The sequence below is a fragment of the Homarus americanus genome, unplaced genomic scaffold (assembly GCF_018991925.1).
Source record: "Homarus americanus isolate GMGI-L3 unplaced genomic scaffold, GMGI_Hamer_2.0 scaffold57980, whole genome shotgun sequence".
Lineage (NCBI taxonomy): Eukaryota > Metazoa > Arthropoda > Malacostraca > Decapoda > Nephropidae > Homarus > Homarus americanus.
Genome location: NW_024716703.1, coordinates 12,109,002 through 12,132,566, shown reverse-complemented (window position 1 = coordinate 12,132,566; position 23,565 = coordinate 12,109,002).

Genomic DNA, 23,565 nt, shown 5'->3' with positions numbered 1-23,565 from the left:
GGTTATTCAATGTTGAGGCTGGCTGGCTATTATCAGGTGGAGTTAATGGAGCAAGCAAAGAGCGTCTCGGCGTTCGTCACTCCTAGCTGCCTTTACCAATACAATGTCATGGCCTTTGGACTAAAAAACGCTCCAAGTACCTTTCAGCGACTCATCCACCAGGTTACATGTGGTCTAGACGGAGTGGAGTCTTACCTTGATGACCTCATTGTAAGAACATAAGAAACATAAGAAAATAAGGAGTCTGCAATAGGCCGGTTGGCCTGTGCATGGCAGCTCCTGTCGAGAGTTACTACCACTCTCTATCATCCATGAATCTATCTAGCAGCACCTGGGAGGAACACTTGTCACGACTACGCCTTCTTTTCGTCAGTCTTGTTGATGCTTGTCTCACGATCAACCTACTCAAGAGTGAATTCGGCCATGCTAAACTAGTCTACCTGGGGCACATCGTCGGGTTTGGTGAGTTGCAGCGAAGGTAGAAGCCATCAACAACCTACAGCCAGGTGAGGTTTTTAGATAGGACTTTTTGTGCGAGAGATAGGAAACGTAGGACTAGGGTGTGTTTTCCTCGGACTGGGATAGGGCATGTAGCTGAGAGGTTAGACAGGGTTTTGTCAGGGGAGGGTACCAATCCAGTAGTGTGTCTTGGTGTGGGAGGAAACGACATAGGGAAGGTTAGGAGTGAGGAACTTTTCAAGAGGTATAGGGAGGCGCTGGGGAAGATTAGAGATTGGGGACGGATCCGGATACTATGTGGTGTCTTGCCTAGAAGAGGGGTTGGTCGTGAATGGCTGTCCAGGGCAATTGCTATAAATTGCCGACTGGAAAAACATTGTGCAAGCAATGGTTGGGCATTCATTGATAGCTGGCAACGATTCTATGGCAACGACTACCTGTACAGTCGCGACGGAGTACACTTGTCTCGTGAGGGGGTAAAGACGTTGTCTGCATCCCTGGAGCGTGAAATTGTCACTCCAAAGGGGGGGTTTCGCCAGTAGAGAGAGGTCGAGGAAAGTGGGAGTCAAAAAGCAAGCAGGTCCTGGGAAGTAAAATTAGTTACTCAGGACAAGGGGTAAAACAGGACCAGGGAAGGGTAGGTTTAAATGTATACTTACAAACAGTAGGAGCGTTAGAAATAAAATAGACTTGCTGAGAGCGGTTGTATGTACCGAGAATGTAGACATCATAGCAATCACCGAAACTTGGATGAATCTGGCGATCAAAATTTTTTTATCAGAGTACCACATAGAAGGGTACAACCTTTTTCACAAGGACAGGGAAGGTAGGAAGGGGGGAGGGGTCGCACTCTTCGTCAAGTATACATTAAAATGTTGTATCAATAATTCAATAAAGGGTGAAATAAGAACCGAGTCTGTATGGGTAGAAATCACGGAAGGAAGAAAAAACTAATTATGGGAGTGATTTACAGGCCCCAAGTCTTGGGAAAGAAGCAGCTCAGCCTATATGGCAGGAAATGAGTAGGACAGCAAAATATAAGAACCTGTGCATTATGGGGGATTTCAACTTCAGAAATATTGACTGGGACAACACTGTAGGTGACTATGAATCTGAAGACTTCCTAGACGCAGTACAGGACAATTTTTAGAAACAACTAATTACATAACCTACTAGAGGTGACAATATATTAGACCTAGTATTAACAAATAAAGAAAATATTATAAGAACATAAGAACATAAGTAAATAAAGAGTGCAATAGGCCGGTTGGCCTGTGCATGGCAGCTCCTGTCGAGAGTTACTACCACTCTCTATCATCCATGAATCTATCTAGCCTCCTTTTGAAACTTTCCAGAGTTCCCGCACTTACTACATAGTTGCTAAGCTTGTTCCACTCGTCCACCACCCTATTTGTGATCCAGTTTCTTCCTATCTCCCTCCTAAACCTAAACTTATCCAACTTGAATCCGTTGCTCCGAGTCCTATCCTGCTCGGATATTATAAGAACTTTATCTATATCCCCTTTATTGATTCCTTTCACCCACTTAAATACTTCTATCATATCTCCCCGCACTCTTCGTCTTTCTAGGGAATGCAAGTTAAGTTTCTTTAACCTATCCTGATATGGAAGGTTTCTAAGTCCCTGAATCATTTTTGTCATTCTTCGCTGCACCGACTCTAGTGAATTTATATCCATTCTATAATAGGGGCACCAGAACTGAACCGCATAATCGAGGTGCGGCCTAACTAGCGCAAGATATAGTTGCAATAAGACCTCTGCACTCTTGTTACTTACACTTCTAGATATAAAACCCAATACTCTGTTTGCCTTATTTCGAACATTAACGCACTGTTTTCTAGGCCGTAGGTCCGGGCTTACAAGTACCCCTAGGTCTCTTTCACAAGTCGACTTCTCTAGGTTGATGTTGTTCAGGCTGTATACATTATAAGTATTTGTTCTTCCAATATTAAGTACGCTGCACTTGCTGGTGTTGAATTTCATTTGCCATTTTTCAGACCACCCCTGCAGTTTATTTAGATCCTCCTGTAATGCATTTGCATCCTGCCCTGAATTAATTTGCCGCCCTATTTTGGTGTCATCCGCAAACTTGCTTATGTCACTGCTGATCCCAGTATCTAAATCGTTTATGTAGATTATGAACAAGAGTGGGCCTAGTACTGACCCCTGGGGAACCCCACTGGTTACACGGCCCCACTCAGATTTAACACCATCTACGCTGACCCTCTGCTTTCTATCGGTGAGCCATGATTTTATCCAATTTAAAACTTTCCCCTCGATACCATGAGCCTTAATTTTTCTCAGAAGCCTCTGATGCAGTACTCTGTCAAATACTTTGCTAAAGTCTAAGTAAATAACATCGTAATTTTCGTCATTATCTACTACCTCGAAGACTTTCCTAAAAAACGTTAGCAGGTTTGTTAGACAAGATTTTCCCTTTGTAAACCCATGTTGAGAGTCGTAGATTAATTTGCTTTTCTCTAGATGCGATCGGATGCTATCTGCTATAATTGATTCAAGAAATTTCCCCACTACTGACGTCAAACTGATCGGCCGGTAATTTGACGCTGATGCTCTGTCTCCCTTTTTAAATATGGGTACTACATTTGCCTGTTTCCACAACTCTGGCACAACTCCAGTGTCTAATGATTTTGTAAATAAATTTACGAGGGGTCCGCTAATCTGTTCCCTACACTCTTTTAAGACTCGAGGAAAAATTTCATCCGGCCCTGGGGATTTTGTGTTCTTTAGTTTATTTATCTTCTTAAGAACATCCTCTTTTCTGATGGTGATATTCTTTAATTTCTCTTCTTCCTTTCCCTTAAATATCAGTTCCACCTCCGGAATTTCATCGCAAATTTCTTCTGTGAAAACTGATAAGAAGTAGCTGTTCAATGCTTTGCTCATGTCTTCACTGCCATTTATCAATTCTCCCCTCCCTGACTTTAAAGGCCCAACTTTGTCCTTGACCTTTGTCCTATATACCTGGAAAAATCCCTTGGGATTCGCCTTGGATTCTCTTGCTATTTTGATTTCATAGTCTCTCTTTGCTTTCCTTACATTTTTCTTAACATTCCTAGATAGTTCATTATACCTGTTTCTGAGCTGCTCCTCCCCTCCCTTTAATTTCTTATATATTCCTTTCTTTATTCCTATGTCATGTTTAAGTTTTCTGGTCATCCACCTTGGCTCATTCTTATTTGACCTAATTTTTCTGTATGGTATATTTTGTTCTTGTGCTTTATGTAGTATACTGGTGAATATATTATAGTCATGATCAATTGTTGTGTCATCTATGGCCTCACCACTTCCTACTGGGAACTGACGTGACTGTTCCCAGGTGACCTCACCTAGGTACCTTCTTAACCCCTGATAATCCGCCAACCGAAAGTACTTTTGGTATTCATTGTTGAGGCTGGCTGGCTGTATTTAGCGTTTTATGTAAACAGCGTTTTATGAATTTTTGTTCTTGAATCGTGTATTGCTTTAGTTGTCAGTGATATTGGCAACTTTAAAATAATCTAGTATGTTCACGTGATTAGCTTTATATCTTTGTTATTAGTGGTAAGCATTTGTATATATAGTTATACTTTTTATTTAAGTTTCTTTACTCCAATCATCAAGTATTCATTTATTAAAAGGGGTTGCATTCAATCCATATATTATACCGTAGTTGGAGTTGTTCTCAATACAAATTTAAGAACCATATATTGTAATTCTCTTTAAATACCTTCACTTTTTGTTTGTTACGAACCTTACCCCTTTGACACGTAACAGGGCCAGTAGACCTGCTTCCGTTTCTTCCATTCTAATTTGAAACACACCATCCTCATCTCCTCTCTATACGTATTTCAACTTTCGTTCACATGTGCTATCAAATTTCTCCCAATAGATACTTTATCAAACTCAAACAATAATATTCGGAGCTTTCCTTCCCATTGTCCAATAGAAAATCACCTGCAAACAGTAGCTCTCTCACTCTGTATCACTGATCACTAAACTTTTACCTTTCTCCACCACACTTGCTTTCACTTCACCATACTATCCCATCCATAAACATCATAACCCCTTATGTACGAGGAGTCTCTATTTTCGCTGAGTAATATCATCTGTCGTTGGTTAAATACTATAAACATATTAAAAGTGACGTCCAGTAGTGAAGGAGTTAAACAGCCCTTGTGATAGAACAAAACCTTAACGGAACAACCAATTTCTCTCTTCCTGATAAATTCTAACTCATACTTTATTCTTCTCAATAAATTCATGGTTAGTATTCAATAATTATTAATTTCATCATACATTTTTAATTCTTCCTCTATTTTTTCTTTAGTACGTTTTTCTTCTAAATTTATTAAAGACTTAACATAATCTTCTCTTTCCCCCAATGTTTTTCACTCATGTTAAGGAAAACACTAGACCCAAACACCCTCTACCTTTCCCTAACCCACACGACTCTTCCCCTAATATATTATCTGTTTTTGCTACGATTCTCTTAATAATAACACCACCACACACTTACCCTGCACATTCATGAGACTTTTACCTCCATAGTTCTTATATTAATTCACCTTTATAATTATAGGGGAAGAATATATGTTTTATGTTATTCATTTCCTACCCTTCCCTTTATCATACATAACCTGAACACTCTCATTATACATTCTATCTTTATTCCAATTTCTATTCTTTAAGACTTCAATGTTGATTCCACTTACTCCCGGTGTCTTACTTATAGCTAGATTCATCTCCTCCTTTCTTATTACTTTCCCTTTATTTACTCCCACTGTTTCACTCACATTGACCTAAACGATAATTTCACCGAACTCTCATCTCTTACATTTGACTGTTGTTCAAAGTATTCTCCTCACCTTAGTTTTAATTCCTCTTTCTCCAACACACACACACACCTTACTACTACTACTTTGCTGTCACTCGGAATCGAATATGACGATCATCCTGCTATGATGCAATGATATGAGTTGGTGAGTTCTGAAGTGACTAAAGAGGCCGATGTGGGACCGGCAGGTTCGTTCACAGATGTTACACATGTGGGGGGCTACATCTTGTGCGGGAGGGACAGAAGCAGCGTCTTTCCGGCGTTGGCGCTTGTCGGCCTCGGTTTGCAGTCGAGCTAAATCGAAAGTATTGACACCTTCTCGTGTGGTGCTCCTCTAAACGTTCCGGTGTGGAGTAATCGTCTCCCAGGTGAGGGAGTCGATTTGGCATTTTTCAGGTTTGTCTTAAGACTATCCTTATACCTTTTCAGTTGCTCGTCAGCGTTACGTTTATTATTCGTTAGGCGACTGTAAAGTAGCTGCGGATAACAGGGCCAGTCCAACGTAGTTGTTTATGGATAATGATAGCCTCGATGCTCCTACACTTGGTGTCAGCGAGAATAATGGCATTTGTTCTCTTGTCTTCCCAGTGAACTCGGAGGATGGAACGCAGACTATATTGGTGAAAGTTTTCAAGTACCTTGAGGTGCCATATAGCAGGGTGCGAAGGACCCACTGCTCGATATACGTGCAACTTTGTAGATCATTTCAGCTTCCTACAGCTTGAGATGCACATCTGATCCGATGTTTAAGCTCTTCAACGATGTCTGCAGTGATGGACAGGTGGGAGCCGAAATACCAAAAGTGGTAACATAAGAGAGGGTAGTACCATTAAACTAGATGGATGGTGGAGGTGTGGCTGAACAAGGGGCAGGTTGAAAGAGAATCTGAGTCTTACAAACATTCACTTCAAGGCTGAAGTGTGCATAGGCATCTGCGTAGGTGTTCAGGATATCCTGTAGGTCGCGTTCAGTGTGAGCGACAACGGTGAGGTCGTCTGTATACTGAAATTCAGTAATGGAAGCTGCCGACACCTTTGTTCCTGCCTGGAGTCATCTTATGTTAAAAAGACTCTTCATCCGATACTCGATGTTCATCCCATCGAGTAAATTGGCACTGGCACGTGTAAGGAAGGCGGCTAAGAAAATGGTAAAAAGAGAGTTGGTGTCAGTACACACCCCTGTTTTACCCCCATTTGGAAGGGAAAGAGCTCAGAAAGGGTGCCATTGTGCAGGACACTGCCGTTCATGCCATCGTGAAGTTACCTCGCAATGGCGATGAATTTTGGTGGGCAGCCAAAACGGCTGAGGGTCCGCCAGAGGGCTTCCCTGTTGACTGAGTCGAAGGCCTTGGTTAGGTCGATGAAAGCAATGTACAGGTCACGACGCTGTTCTCTATACCATTCCTTTACCTGGCGGGCAGCAAAGATCATGTCAGTGGCGCCACGTGATCGTCTAAAGACACACTGAGATTCTGGGAGGAAGTTTTCCGCCTCAGAAAGAAGCCTGTTTAGGAGGACTCGGGCGATAATCTTGCCAGCTATGGAGAATACACACACACTACTACTACTACTTTGCTGTCACTTGGAATCGAGTATGACGATCATCCACATTGGTTGGTGAGTTCTGAGGTGACTAAAGAGGCCGACACGGGACCGGCAGGGTCGATCACAGAAGTTGCACATGTGGGGGGTTACGTCTAGTGCGGGAGGGTCGGCGGCAGCGTCTTTCCGGCGTTGGCGCTTGTTTCTCTCGCTATGAAGTCGGGCTAAATCGAAAGTAATGACACCGTCTTGCATGGTGCTCCTCCAAGCGTTATGAAGTGTAGTAATCGTCTACCATATGAGGGGGTCGATTTGGCACTTTTTCAGGTTTGTCTTAAGACTATCCTTATACCTCTTCAGTTGCCTGCCAGCATTACGTTTGCTATTTGATAGGTGACTGTAAAGTAGCTGCTTTGGCAGTCTACTGTCGTCCATGTGGGTAACATGGCCAGTCCAGCGTATTTGTTCATGGATAATGGTAGCCTCGATGCTTCTACAGTTTGTGTCAGCAAGAATACTGGCATTTGCTCTCTTGTCTTCCCAGCGAACTCGGAGGATGGAACGTACACTACGTTGGTGAAAGTTTTCAATTACCTTGAGGTGCCTCCTGTGTGTGACCCATGTCTCGCTGCCATATAGCAGGGTGGGGAGGATCACTGCTCGATATACGTGTAACTTTGTAGATAATTTCAGCTCCCTACAGCTGAAGACACGGTTTTGGAGTCTGCCAAAGGTTTCAGGTGCACATTTGATCCGTTGCTGAATCTCTTCATCGATATCAGCGATGGTGGACAGGTGGGAGCCGAGATACGGAAAGTGGGTAACATTAGTGAGGATAGTACCATTAAGCTGGATGGGTGGTGGAGGTGTGTCTGAACCAGGAGCAGGTTGAAAGAGAATTTGAGTCTTAAGTACATTCACCTGAAGGCCGAAGTGTGCATACGCATCTGCGTAGGTATTCAGGATCTCCTGTAGGTTGCGTTCAGTGTGAGCGACAAGGGTGAGGTCGTCCGCAAACTGAAGTTCAGTAATGGAAGCTGCCTGGAGTCGTCTTAGGTTGAAAAGACCCTTCATCCCGTACTGGATGTCCACCCCACCGGCTAAATTTGTGCTGGCACAAGTAAGGAAGGCAGAGAAGAAAATGGAAAAGAGAGTGGGTGCCAGTACACACCCTTGTTTAACCCCTGTTTGGATGGGGAAGAACTCCGATTGCGTTCCATTGTGCAGGATACTGCCGTTCATCCCACCGTGGAATTGTCTCACAATGGCGATGAAATTTGGTGGGTAGCCGAAACGGCTGATGGTCCACCAGAGGGCTTCCCTGTTGACTGAGTCGAAGGCCTTGGTTAGGTCAATGAAAGCCATGTTCAGGTCACGACATTGTTCTCTGCACTTTTCCTGTATCTGACGGGCAGCAAAGATCATGTCAGTGGTGCCACGTGATGGTCTAAACTCTAAAGCCACACTGAGATTTTGGGAGAAAGTTTTTCGCCTCAGGAAGAAGTCTGTTTAGGAGGACACAAGCGATAATCTTGCCAGCTAGGGACAGCAGAGAGATCCCACGGAAGTTGCCACAGTCTGACTGGTCTCCCTTGTTCTTATAAATATTGAAGATGGAGGCGTCTTTAAGAGCTTGGGGAATTTCCTCCTCTTCCCATATATTCTCCAGGAGAGATTGGAGATGGTTCGTAAGCAGAGGTCCTCCTGCTTTATACACCTCGGCTGGGATTCCATCAGGCCCTGAGGCTTTTTCATCTGTTTGATGGCAGTAGCTACCTCATCCCAGGATGGAGGATAGCTGAGGTAGGTCAGCTTAGGATGCTGAGGCACCTACTGGATAGTCAGGACATCCACATCGGTGTTTTGGTTGAGCAGTGAATGGTAGTGCTGTTTCCAGCACTGAATGGTGGCTTCATCGTCTTTAATTATGGAGTTACCATCGGATGAGCAGAGAGGGGTTTCGTCACGAGTGATTGGCCCATAAAATGTTTTAGTGGAATTGAAAAATTCACGCATATTGTGCTGCTCTGCAAATTGTTGTGTTTCACATGCATTATTTCTAAACCAGTCGTTCTTTAGATTGTGAAGTTTCCGCTGGGTTGCCGCTTTCTTCTTGGGGAAGGTATCAGCTTTGGTCCGAGACTGAGGGTTGTTCTGCCAGTCAATTACAGCAACATATTAATCATCGACGAGTACATTGATTGCCGGGTCATTTTCATTAAATCAGTCTTGGTGTATTCTTTCGATCTGCCCGAGGGTCTCTCTGCAGGTTTTAATCATGACAGTGTCGAAAATATCCCATTCGGCACTGGGAAAAGGGTTGTTTGTTGTCTGGTTATTTATCAGCCCATGTTCAAGCTGCTCTCTGAAACCGTGTGCTACCACTGGATCCTCAAGACGCTTAGTGTTAAAACGTCTTCTTGAGGCTTGCTGCCTTCGCCGTTTTGGGACGACGTCAAGTGAGTGCTTGGCCCTGACGAGCCAAAGATCAGTATCGCAGTGGTCTGAGTCACACCTGGCACGGGTGATGAGGACATCTCGGCGATCACTTTCTCTGACAATGATGTAGTGAATGAGATGCCAGTGTTTGGATCGTGGGTGTTGCCATGAACCCTTTAACTTGTTGGCTTGCCTAAACAAGGTATTGATGATAGTGAGGTTGTTAGCAGCGCACTTGCTGAGGAGGAGTAGGTCGTTGGAATTACCCTTCCCTAGTTCATTTCTCCCAATGGTTTCCTGCCAAATGTTAGCATCTCTGCCAACTCTGGCATTGAAGTCACCAACGAGCACAAACTTATCTTCTCTTGGGATAGAGGTTAGCACTTTCTCGATGTCGGCATAAAAGGCCTCCTTGGTGTTATTCTCTGCATCCAGTGTTGGGGCGTAAGCACTGATAAGAAACCATAACGTGACTGATTTAGTGGGATTTGGAGCGTCATGAGGCACTTGTTAATCCCAACCGCCATTTCAGTTAGCCTGTGTAGGATGCGTTGGCGGATGCCAAAGCCAACTCCATAAATGCAGTTCCTCTCAGCAGCAGGTTTACCCTTCCAGAAGAAGGTATAGTCAGACCCCCGTTCTGGGAGTTGACCCTCGTCTAGGAGACGGGATTCACTGATGACTGCTATGTCGATGTTATACCTAGACAGCTCTTTTGCCACAAGGGCAGTTCTTCTTCCAGGCCGCGCATTTGTGCCAGTATCCAGAAGAGTCCTAACATTCCATGTAGCCACCATAAGAGGTTGTATAGTTTGTTTTTGTTTGGATCTGTGATTTGGGTTGTGTTTTCGATCGCATAAGGATGACCTTACTGGGTGCGGTTCCCCAGTCAGGTTGGTTTTTAGGCAGGCTATGTTTCAAGCCCCCTCCCCAAGTGGGGGTGAGCAGAGTGGCTCTTCGAAAGGGCTGCTCAGTCGCACAGACAGGACCGGAATGCACTGCTGCCTAGATCCCAGAGTATAAACGACCATCTTATCTGTGCCGCCCATGTGCCAAGTTGTGACTAGAGATTCCCGTCAATTATCACTGCCTGTCACCATCGCCACTCGTCCGTCGCCTAATGACTTTTGGGGGGCATAGGGGGTTTGATGATGATGAGAGGTATGATGAGCTGGATGAGGGTTGCATGTGAGCTGATTTATGTGGTGAGGCAGGAGTGCAGGCTGCAACCACACATTTTGGTTCTCCCTTTCCTGATCCAGTGGTGCAGGTGTTGCAACAACTGGGGAAAGGGAGAGTTGCAATGGACTGCCGATAGCGCAGTTGCTGGGTTTCGCCTTAGTAGCCTGTCCATCATGCATTGCCTTCGTCCGCTGGTGTAGTCGTTCGGTTCTCATGGTGGTCACAGCTTCTGCCTATACTGCGGGGCTCCACCGCAGATTTTTCATTCGGGGTTTACTCCCGTAGCCTTATACCTACCAAGGTTAATCCGCAAGGCAGAGGGCAATGGTTGGTAGGCGCCAGGACGTGTCCACATGGCAATGGGAATATGCACCGCCCCTCTGGTTCCCACTACTACTGTGAGATCCCCTGCTGGTGTAGCCTGGGCCCACAAGGCACCCAGTTACCGTGTGTTGCCACGAGGAGGCACAGAAGGAGTCTTGATGGTGAATAGGCTGTGTATTGCTAGGGGAAGACTTATGCAAGTTATTTCCTTGTTTGCCATGAGGGCTAGGCAGCGGTGGTAGCTGAAAGCGAGAGGGAGCAAGCACAGCACACACACACACACACGCACACACGCACACACACACACACACACACACACACACACACACACACACACAAAGGAATAAAAATAAACTGCAAATAATGAGAAGCGGAGGAAAAAGATTACAAAAACCAGTCACGAGTTGTCATTATTTAAATTAATTTTCACTGAATTATACCTCAGTTTTATGTTTTACTCCGTGAGCGAGTGGAGTCAGGTACGGAGCTGCTGGTGCAGAGTGAATATGAATATTAGAGAAAAGAGGAAGTATGAGAGGGAACAGTAAAAAAAGAGAAGAATTTTCACAAAAATGGTGTCAAAAACACGATTCATTACTCACCATTTTATCCAAGAGTCTGACACCTCCTCACAAGACGAGTGTCAACCCTATCCCTTCCCCCTCTTGTCCCGCTTCACCCCCTGTCAACTACAGCTGCTGGTTGAAATTCATCCATGGCTTCCCTCTCCTTCCCTGCGATCAGGCTCATTCCATTTCAATTCGATCAACTTGAGTCCTGTATTCAACTTGGCCTCAGAGGGACCCCGGGGCCACTTACAGGGTATGGCAATCACTCGCTTCCTCCACTCCACAGCGAAAAACATATATCACCTAAAACAGTATTTGTTGAGTAAATGTTGACATTGTTCGGATAATATCAGGGTAGCGCTGTGATGGGAGCAAAGGGGGGGTGGATGCCTAAAGTGAACAGTTGAGAGAGGTGGGTGGAGGGGGGGAAGGTTGAATTGGGAAGTGAGGGGGAAAGGAACTGGGAGGTGAGGGGAAGGGAAATGGGAAGGGAAGGGAAGAGGCAGGAGCTGCGGAAGAGGAACTTGGAAGAGAAGGGGAGGGAACTGGGAAGTGAGGTGAAGGGAGAAACTGGGAGGGGGAGGAGAGGGGTAGTGGGGTAATGGACTGATTGAAGAGGTATGTGAGGAGGGAGAGGGGAAGGGTAGAATTGGGGAGGTGAGAGGTGAAAAACGGGATGGGTGATGCTGGGAAGGGAGAAGGGTGAAGGAAGTGAGAGTGAGAAAGGTGAAGCGAGATGGATGGAAGGGTGAAGAGGGAGGGGAGGAAAGATGGAGGGATCGAGAGAGAGGGGAGGGAGGGAGGACAGAATGAAGGAAAGAAAAGAACAAAAGGGAAAAAGCAAGTATGTTCCGGGATCACCGTGGCCAGGAAGACAGATGTTTATGGAGGATAACAGGTGCTTGTAGAGGATATCAGGTGTTTGTAGAGGATAACACTTGTTCATTGTGGAGTATAACAGGTGCTTGTAGAGGATAACACTTGTTCATTGTAGAGGATAACACTTGTTCATTGTGGAGGATAACAGTGCTTGTAGAGGATAACACTTGTTCATTGTGGAGGATAACAGGTGTTTGGAGAGGATAACACTTGTTCATTGTGGAGAATAACAAGTGCTTGTAGAGGATAACACGTGTTCATTGTGGAGGATAACAGGTGCTTGTAGAGGTTAACACTTGTTCTTTGTGGAGGATAACAGGTGTTTGTAGAGGATAACACTTGTTGTTTGTGGAGGATAACATGTGTTTGTAGAGGATAACACTTGCTCTTTGTGGAGGATAACAGGTGTTTGTAGAGGATAATAAGTGTTCATTGTGGAGAATAACAAGTGCTTGTAGAGGATAACACGTGTTCATTGTGGAGGATAACAGGTGCTTGTAGAGGTTAACACTTGTTCTTTGTGGAGGGTAACAGGTGTTTGTAGAGGATAACACTTGTTGTTTGTGGAGGATAACATGTGTTTGTAGAGGATAACACTTGTTCTTTGTGGAGGATAACAGGTGTTTGTAGAGGATAACACTTGCTCTTTGTGGAGGATAACAGGTGTTTGTAGAGGATAATAAGTGTTCTTTGTGGAGGATAACAGGTGTTTGTAGAGGATAATAAGTGTTCTTTGTGGAGGATAACAGGTGTTTGTAGAGGATAACAGGTGTTCTTTGTAGAGGATAACAGGTGTTTGTAGAGGATAACAGGTGTTTGAAAAGGATAACAGGTGTTTGTAGAGGAAAACAGGTGTTTGTAGAGGAAAACAGGTGTTTGTGGAGGATAACAGGTGTTCTTTGTGGAGGATAACAGGTGTTTGTAAGGATAACAGGTGTTTGTGGAGAGAATAACAAGTTTTTGTGGAGGATAACAAGTGTTGTCATAAGGAGGATAACAGGTGTTTGTAGAGGATAACAAGTGTTCTTTGTGGAGGATAACAGGTGTTTGTAGAGGATAACAGGTGTTCTTTGTGGAGGATAACAGGTGTTTGTAGAGGATAACAGGTGTTCTTTGTAGAGGATAATAGGTGTTCTTTGTGGAGGATAACAAGTGTTCTTTGTAGAGGATAACAGGCGTTCTTTGTAGAGGATAACATGTGCTCTTTGTAGAGGATAACAGGCGTTCTTTGTAGAGGATAACAGGTGTTTGCAGAGGATAGCAATTGTTTGTAGAGGAAAACAGGTGTTCTTTATGGAGGATAACAGGTGTTCTTTGTGGAGGATAACAGGTGTTTGTAGAGGATAACAGGTGTTCTTTATAGAGGATAATATGTGTTCTTTGTGGAGGATAACAAGTGTTCTTTGTAGAGGATAACAGGCGTTCTTTGTAGAGGATAACATGTGCTCTTTGTAGAGGATAACAGGCGTTCTTTGTAGAGGATAACAGGTGTTTGCAGAGGATAGCAATTGTTTGTAGAGGAAAACAGGTGTTCTTTATGGAGGATAACAGGTGTTCTTTGTGGAGGATAACAGGTGTTTGTAGAGGATAACAGGTGTTCTTTGTAGAGGATAATATGTGTTCTTTGTGGAGGATAACAAGTGTTCTTTGTAGAGGATAACAGGCGTTCTTTGTAGAGGATAACATGTGCTCTTTGTAGAGGATAACAGGCGTTCTTTGTAGAGGATAACAGGTGTTTGCAGAGGATAGCAGGTGTTTGTAGAGGAAAACAGGTGTTCTTTGTAGAGGATAACAGGTGTTATTTGTGGAGGATGACAGGTGTTTGTAGAGGATAGCAGGTGTTCTTTGCAAAGGATAACAGGTGTTCTTTGTGGAGGATAACAGGTGTTTGTAGAGGATAACAGGTATTCTTTGTCGAGGATAACAGGTGTTCTTTATAGAGGATAACAGGTGTTCTTTGTGGAAGATAACAGGTGTTTGTAGAGGATAACAGGTGTTCTTTGTAGAGGATAACAGGTGTTATTTATGGAGGATAACAGGTGTTTGTAGAGGATAGCAGGTGTTCCTTGCAAAGGATAACAGGTGTTCTTTGTGGAGGATAACAGGTGTTTGTAGAGGATAACAGGTATTCTTTGTCGAGGATAACAGGTGTTCTTTGTGGAGGATAACAGATGTTTGTAGAGGATAACAGGTGTTCTTTGTAGAGGATAACAGGTGTTCTTTGTGGAGGATAACAGGTGTTTGTAGAGGATAACAGGTGTTCTTTGTAGAGGATAACAGGTTGTTCTTTGTGGAGGATAACAGGTATTCTTTGTCGAGGATAACAGGTGTTCTTTGTAGAGGATAACAGGTGTTCTTTGTGGAGGATAACAGGTGTTTGTAGAGGATAACAGGTATTCTTTGTCGAGGATAACAGGTGTTCTTTGTGGAGGATAACAGGTGTTTGTAGAGGATAACAGGTGTTCTTTGTAGAGGATAACAGGTATTCTTTGTGGAGGATAACAGGTGTTTGTAGAGGATAACAGGTGTTCTTTGTGGAGGATAGCAGGTGTTCTTTGTAGAGGATAACAGGTGTTCTTTGTGGAGGATAACAGGTGTTTGTAGAGGATAACAGGTGTTCTTTGTATAGGATAACAGGTGTTCTTGTGGAGGATAACAGGTGTTCTTTGTAGAAGATAACAGGTGTTTGTAGAAGATAACAGGTGTTCTTTGTAGAGGTTTAACAGGTGTTCTTTGTGGAGGATAACAGGTGTTTGTAGAGGATAACAGGTGTTCTTTGTAGAGGATAACAGGTGTTCTTTGTGGAGGATAACATGGATGTCATCAAACTTGTTTACCTGTATCACAAATCGTTACTGCTCTAAGACTCAGGTGTACACAACCCGCGAGCTGCGACGCAAAACAAATATCTTTATAGGTCAACGACAAGTTCACAGGGACAGATTTTTTTTTTCGTCTTCAAATCATATTTCGGAAACTGGTTATGAGATTTATAGGTTAGGTTAGGTTAGGTTAGGTTAGGTTAGGTTAGGTTAGGTTAGGTTAGGTTAGGTTAGGTTAGGTTAGGTTAGGTGATTTGTAGGATCTTCATCAGTTCGTAAACAATAAAAAACACACGAGAGAATGATGATCGACGTCACGAGCATGGCGTTTCTGTTATTGCGGTAGTAGTTGGGGTGAGGTATACCAGCCTTGACTGTATCGTTACAAGTGAATTGATTCTAGGAATTAAGACCTTGAACAGTGCTCAATAACCTTGTGAAGTTGAAGAACCGATAAACTACAATAAGATATGTAGTACAAAATTAAACGTATAAAAAAGTTGCACAAAATAATATCTCATTCAACGTTTAACATTCCTACCCGATACTTATGAACACAAACTCATCCTCAACGTCGTCACTGTGTAGTCAAGCGAGGTCTTCACTCGAGAGAGACAACAAATCAAATGAGTAACCGCATTCTCTTTCGAATTTACATCCAATCAGTAATGCCATCAGCGACCTCCCGTCTCCCAGCAGCCTACCTGGTGTGTAATTAAGGTTTAAGTTCAAACAAGTTATTATTTAGTTCCAGGTAGAGAGACTCACTGTAATGTCCACATCAATTTCGTCGCCAGGTTTTTTTATTAGCGTAAGAGAGGAGGTGGGAGACTTCTCACGTCACAAGTCTGAGAGAAAAAATATCAACCTACGCTGATTCTCAGCCCAAAAGGAAATTAATATTAAGGACAATGTTATTAAATTACATCTCCCAAGTGTTTCTCTGTCCTCTCCTTACTAAGTCGCACAAGTGTGTAAGAGAACCCTAGTGTATGGCGTAATACTGTAGATACATTTCAGTGTCCTGGGTTAAAATGTACACTCGCCAACAAAAGTCCTGTTGCCTCACCTGCCTCTTCATGAACCAAGAGATCAGGTGAGGCGAGGGGAATTTTGTTGGTGAGTGTACTGTACTGTACCTCAGATATCGCCCGGACCTGCAAGAAGGCAAACTAAGGAAGCGACCAGCTCCTGGAGACAGAATGAGGAGAGGTAACCTAACCTAACCTAACCTAACCTAACCCAACCTACCCTTTCGTTTCGTTTACCTAATTTAAGTATATTTGGGTTACCATTGGTGATTTTTTTTTGCGTTTTATTGTTTAATCGTACACTTATCCGTATATAGAATGTGACACACACACACACACACACACACGCACGCACGCACGCACGCACGCACGCACGCACGCACGCACGCACGCACACACGCACACACACACACACACACACACACACACACACACACACACACACACACACACACACACACACACACACACACACACACACACACACACACACACACACACACACACACAGTGACCTCCACCACCACGCACTAAGAACATAAGGAGTCTGCAATAGGCCGGTTGGCCTGTGCATGGCAGCTCCTGTCGAGAGTTACTACCACTCTATCATCCATGAATCTATCTAGCCTCCATTTAAGACTTTCCAGAGTTCCAGCATTTACTACAAAGTTGCTAAGCTTATTCCACTCGTCCACCGCCCAATTTGAGAACCAGTTCCTTCCTATCTCCCTCCTAAACCAAAACTTATCCAACTTAAATCCGTTGCTACGAGTCCTACCCTGCTCGGATCTTATAGGAACTTTATCTATATCTCCTTCATTGATTCCTTTCACCCACTTAATACTTCTATCATATCTCCCCGCACGCTTCGTCTTTCTAGGGAAAGCAAGTTTAGTTTCTTTAACCTATCTTGATATGGAAGGTTTCTAAGTCCCGGAATCATTTTCGTCATTCTCCGCTGCACCGACTCCAGTGAATTGATATCCATTCTATAATAAGGGCACCAGAACTGAACAGCATAATCAAGGTGCGGCCTGACTAGCGCAAGATATATTTGCAATAAGATCTCTGCACTCTTATTACTTACGCTTCTAGATATAAAACCTAATACTCTGTTTGCCTTATTTCGAACATTAACGCACTGTTTTCTAGGCCGTAGGTCCGGGCTTACAAGTACCCCTAAGTCTCTTTCACAACTCGACCTCTCTAGGTTGATGTTGTTAAGGCTGTATACATTGACAGTATTTGTTCTTCCATATTAATTACGCTGCACTTGATGGTGTTGAATTTCATTTGCCATTTTTCTGACCACTCCTGCAGTTTATTTACATCCTCCTGTAGTGCATTTGCATCCTGCCCTGAATTAATCTGAAGCCCTATTTGGGTGTCATTCGCAAACTTGTTTATGTCACTGCTGATCCCAGTATCTGGATCGTTTATGTAATCTGATTTCCCTAGACGCAGTACAGGACAATTTTCTAAAACAACTAATTACATAACCTACTTGAGGTGACAATATATTAGACCTAGTATTAACAAATAAAGAAAATATTATCAGAGATATCACAATAGGGGAAGAACTAGGGAACAGTGATCACAGAGAAATCAGGTTCACCCTAAATTGGGAAACGAAAAACAATATGGTCAAAGTCCCAGACTTTCGATCGGAGGATTATGAGGGGTTAAGAAGGTACCTGTGTGAGGTCGCCTGGGAACAGTCAGGTCAGTCCCCAGTAGGAACGGGTGAGATCACAAGTGACACAACAATTGATCATGACTATAATATATTCACTAGTATACTACGTAAAGCACAAGAACAAAGTATACCATACAGAAAAATTAGGTCAAATAAGAATGAGCCAAGGTGGATGACCAAAAAACTTAAACATGACATAGGAATAAAGAAAGGAATTTATAAGAAATTAAAGGGAGGGGAGGAGCAGCTCAGAAATAGGTATAATGAACTATCTTGGAATGTTAAGAAAAATGTAAGGAAGGCAAAGAGGGACTACGAAATCAGGATAGCAAGAGAATCCAAGGCGAATCCCAAGGAATTTCTCCAGGTATATAGGACAAAGGGCAAGGACAAAGTTGGGCCTTTAAAGTCAGAAAGAGGAGAAGTGATCGATGTTACTGAGAAAATAAGCAAAGCATTAAACAGCTACTTCTTATCAGTTTTCACAGAAGAAATTCACGAGGAAATTCCAGAGGTGAAACTGATATTTAGGGGAAATGAAGAAGAAATATTAAAGAATATCACTATCGGAAAAGATGATGTTCTTAAGAAGATAAATAAATTAAAGAAGACAAAATCCCCAGGGCCGGATGAAATTTTCCCTCGAGTTTTGAAAGAGTGTAAGGAACAGATTAGCGGACCCCTCGTAAATTTATTTACAAAATCATTAGACAAGGGAGTTGTGCCAGACTTGTGGAAACAGGCAAATGTAGTACCCATATTCAAAAAGGGAGACAGAACATCAGCGTCAAATTACCGGCCGATTAGTTTGATGTCAGTAGTGGGTAAATTTCTTGAATCAATTATAGCAAATAACATCCGATTGCATTTAGAGAAAAACAAATTAATCTACGACTCTCAACATGGGTTTACAAAAGTAAAATCTTGTCTAACAAATCTGCTGACATTTTTTAGGAAAGTCTTCTAGGTAGTAGATAAAGAAGATAATTACGATGTTATTTACTTAGACTTTAGCAAAGCATTTTACAAAGTACCGCATCGGAGGCTTCTGAGAAAAGTTAAGGCTCATGGTATCGAGGGGAAAGTTTTAAATTGGATGAAATCATGGCTCACCGATAGAACGCAGAGGGTCAGCGTAGATGGTGTTAAATCTGAGTGGGGCTGTGTAACCAGTGAGGTTCCCCAGGGAACAGTACTAGGCCCACTCTTGTTCATATTCATAGTCCCCTACAATGTTGTCCCAGTCAATATTTCTGAAGTTGAAATCACCTATAATGCACAAGTTGTTATATTTTGCTGCCCTACTCTTTTCCTGCCATATGAGCTGAGCTGCTTCTTTCCCCAAACTTGGGGGCCTGTAAATCACTCCCATAATTAATTTTTCTCTTCCTTCCGCAATTTCTACCCATACAGACTCGGTTTCTATTTCACCCTTTATTGAATTATTAATACAACATTTTAATGTATCCCTGACGAAGAGTGCGACCCCTCCCCCCTTCCTACCTTCCCTGTCCTTGTGAAAAAGGTTGTTTCCTTCTATGTGGTATTTTGATAAAAAGTTCTTGCTCGCCAGATTCATCCAAGTTTCGGTGATTGCTATGACGTCTACATTCTTGGTACATACAACCGCTCTCAGCCAGTCTATTTTATTTCTAACGCTCCTACTGTTTGTATAGTGTACATTTAAACCTACCCTTCCCTGGTCCTGTTTTACCCCTTGTCCTGATTAACCAATTTTACTTCCCAGGACCTGCTTGTTTTTTGACTCCCACTTTCCTCAACCTCTCTCTACTGGCGAAACCCCCCCTTTGGAGTGACAATTTCACGCTCCAGGGATGCAGACAACGTCTTTACCCCCTCTCGAGACACGTGTACTCCGTCGCGACTGTACAGGTAGTCATTGCCATAGAATGGTTGCCAGTTATCAATGAATGCCCAACCATTGCTTGCACAATGTTTTTCCAGTCGGCAATTTATAGCAATTGCCCTGGACAGCCATTCACCACCAACTCCTCTTCTAGGCAAGACACCACATACTATCGGGAACCCTCCCCCATCTCTAACCTTCCCTAGAGCCTCCCTATACCTCTTGAAAAGTTCCTCACTCCTATGTCGTTACCTCCTACACTAAGACACAATACTGGCTTGGTACCCACCCCTGACTAAACCCTATCTATCCTTTCAGCTACATGCCCTATCCCAGCCCCAGGAAAACACACCCTAGTCCTACGTTTCCTATCTCTTGCACAAAAAGTCCTATCTAAGAACCTTACCTGTCTGTCCCCAACTACCACGACCTTACCACTGGGCAGGGTTTGAACAACTGCCCTTTTCTCTCCTGGCACCACACCGCCCTGCCTCTTCTCTTCCTCGTCCTGCCTCTTTTCTTCCTCGCCAGCTTCCTCCAACACTTGGTAGGGGTTACGGCACTCCACACCCTGGTCACCTTTCCTGAATCTGACCCCAGTTCCCTTGGAAACAACCACTCTCTATGCCTGCTCCTCCTTCGCAGGTGTCCTGCTAGGCAGGACACCTACCTGAAGGAGTTTAGTCCTGATGGCTTCGTTCTCCCCCTTTAAAACGTCGATCTTTCTCCTCAACTGCTCCAGTTGACTTAACAGAGTGGCCAGGGGGTCGTCTTTCCTCACACACCGCCCCTCTTCCCCCACAACACAACGATCCACGGTGGCCATTTCCTATGGTCACTAACACGAGCACTTAGGGGCACGTCCTTCTCCAAGCTAGGTCAGGGTTTGGCATTGGATTACTGCACCATCCTCGTCATCGCCACCTACTGCCACCGACAGTCCCCCGCCCACCTCGTGCAGTCCGCCACTACAACAAAATTCAGCCCATAAGAGCCCGCACTGATAGATATAAGAACAGCACCATGCCATCTATTGTTAAGATAATAAACAGCTCCTCATTTATATACTGTACAGCCCTGTAAATGTATTCAACGTATATTATTATGTCTAAATCACATGTAAGTTTGTATATTTTCAGCCATCGGCTGCAACTCTATTAATAAACAGTTAACTATTATTATTATTTATTATTACGCACGCACACATACACACACTCACAGACATACCCCACGCTCTCATGCACACCTCTGCTCCATCATCAATGCTTCCCTCAGCCAAGCAAGATGCCCAGCTGACTGGAAGACCTCATATGTGTCACCAGTGCCCAAGTCAACCAACCCACAATCCTTAAATCAGCTACGACTCATTGCCATCATCCCCATACCCAGCTTGATCTGTAAATGTTTCGTGTTTGACTGAGCTTATGCTGATACTGCAGGCGCCATAGATCCTCAGCAAATTGGCAATATGAAAACTTCCTCCACCACTCACTGTCTTGCCAGCTTTCTCGACTACATATACCGCCATCTGGAGAAACGAAAGACGTCTGTGGCTGTTTTCTTCATTGACTTCACTAAAGCATTTGATCGAGTCGACCATAATTTAATCATCAACAAAACCATCGACCTTGGGTTTCGAAGAAATATTATACCATGGCTTACAGACTTCCTTAGTGACCGACGCCAAGCCGTACGCTTCCGACGGGCTGTTTCCGCTTTTCAATTACTCACATGTGTCGTCCACCAAGGCACCAAGATGGGACCGCTCTGCTTCCTTATGTTTATCAATGATGCCCTTAGAGAAACCCCTGCTCGCTGGAAATATGTCAACGACTCCACCATTGGAATCAGTGTCAACAACTCGGCTCCCGACTACACCGCCCACCAGGATTTACGGAATAGTCCCCAAATTGGGCCACCAACAACTACGTCACCATCAACTATACCAAGACCATGGTTATGCATATCAACCTCTCCTCCGACGTTGTCCCACCTCCCTCCATTACTTTGGGCCCCAACACACTCCAGGTTGTAGACTAAGCTCCTCGGCGTCAGTATAGATAACAACCTAAATTGGAAAACACACGTCAGTACTATTGTCAAATCCTCCAGTTTTCGTCTCCACCCCTTCCACCGACTAAAGTCCCTCGGAGTTCCTGCGCCTGAGCTCCTCAGTATTTACTCAACATTCATACTTCCCAAGCTCACCTATGCGTCCCCTGCCTGATCTTCCTCCCTAAATGCCACGAAACACCTAGAAAAAGAAGCGCTTAACACACTGATCCTCTCGGTTCTTTCACCAAGGCCTCATCTGCAAATTTGGTGAGAAGCTTCTGCACCATCATCGACACCGGCTTCTACTTCCACCCGAAATTCCTCGTCCGCGTATTGCTGTTCGACACCACAACTGCATCCAGCCCATACGAGCAAGTACTGATCGCAACAAGAAAAGCCGTCTCAACCATTGTAAAAATTATCAACAACTCGTAATCAAGCAGTGTATTCACTCCCAGTCATTCTTTCCTCTTTGCACTGTTACTATGTTGAAATGCCCTGTAGTTTGACCTTCTCACCACCTAGTTATTGTATATCATATTTGTATCACTTATGTTACTTGTATATTATTTGTCGATCAAGTGACCCATTCCCCAATTATGTAACTGTATATTTTCAGCCTTCCGGCTGCCATGCTCTTTCAATAATCCGTTTATTATTATTATTATTATTATTATTATTATTATTATTATTATTATTATTACACACACACACACACACACACACACACACACACACACACACACACACACACACACACACACACACACACACACACACACACACACACACACACCTGTATATAGTAAATACTAGAATGATTTGATATAGAGTTAGTGTTGGCAGGAGTGAGAAGGGAGACTAAAGGTTACTATATAAGAAAAGTTTTCCTTCCCCGACAGATTAACTTAAGAAAGAAACCACAATACGGAGCTGCTCAGACAATCTCATCTGTTGTACCGTGGAAAGTTTGATGAAGAGCGACTCATCAGTTGTTTGAGTGCCACACTGCCGGTGTTACGGGCCAAAGTTTTCACCTCTTGGTCGAAATGTCATCATCTTTGGTCTCACTTGGCGAGCAATTCGATTTTCCGGGACAAACACTCGCGCTTTGGACTCCCGCCAAGGACATCATCACAAATATTACGTTACGTTTCTCTGTTATCAAAATGTATTATCAAATTCAAGCTTATTCATCCCCTTTTTTCAGAATTTATGCAATGATTCATCTCTCCTACACGAATATTACTTTCTTTATTATGGGTAAAGACGCCACCCAGTGTTATGATGGAGGTTTTGACTCCAATTCTTCACTCTCGTGGCAATATTGTACTATCTTGTGTATACTGAGTCACTCCCTCTATCTCTTTTCTCACACTTTTAACTGTCATTCATTTTGGTCCTTTCATCTTTGTTGAATCTCTCTTATAAATTTTTGAGTGTGTTAACAAAGTTACTAGATGAACATTCATTCTTGGTAACAAGGGTGTATCACCCTGTGAATTATACCAGTGAAAATGTGTGCTTCCACTGTTGACAAAGGTACAGTCAGCATAAAAAGTATCTCTAACCCCTGCTGTGCCGTGCGTAACAATCTGAAACATTGAGCGAAGAGTTAAGATATGTTCCTGTGGTTATCGTGGTGTGTTGGTAGGTCGGCTGCTGCTGCTGCTCTTGTATGGCAGAGTTATAATAATCACATTTCACGATGATTCTTTATCTATTTCGTCTCTGTGTATGTAACGTTGGTTGTGTGTATAACATAAATGATTCTTTAATACGTGTAAATACATAATGGGATACAATATGTCACTAGATGAATTATACTAAGAAAAATGACTAGC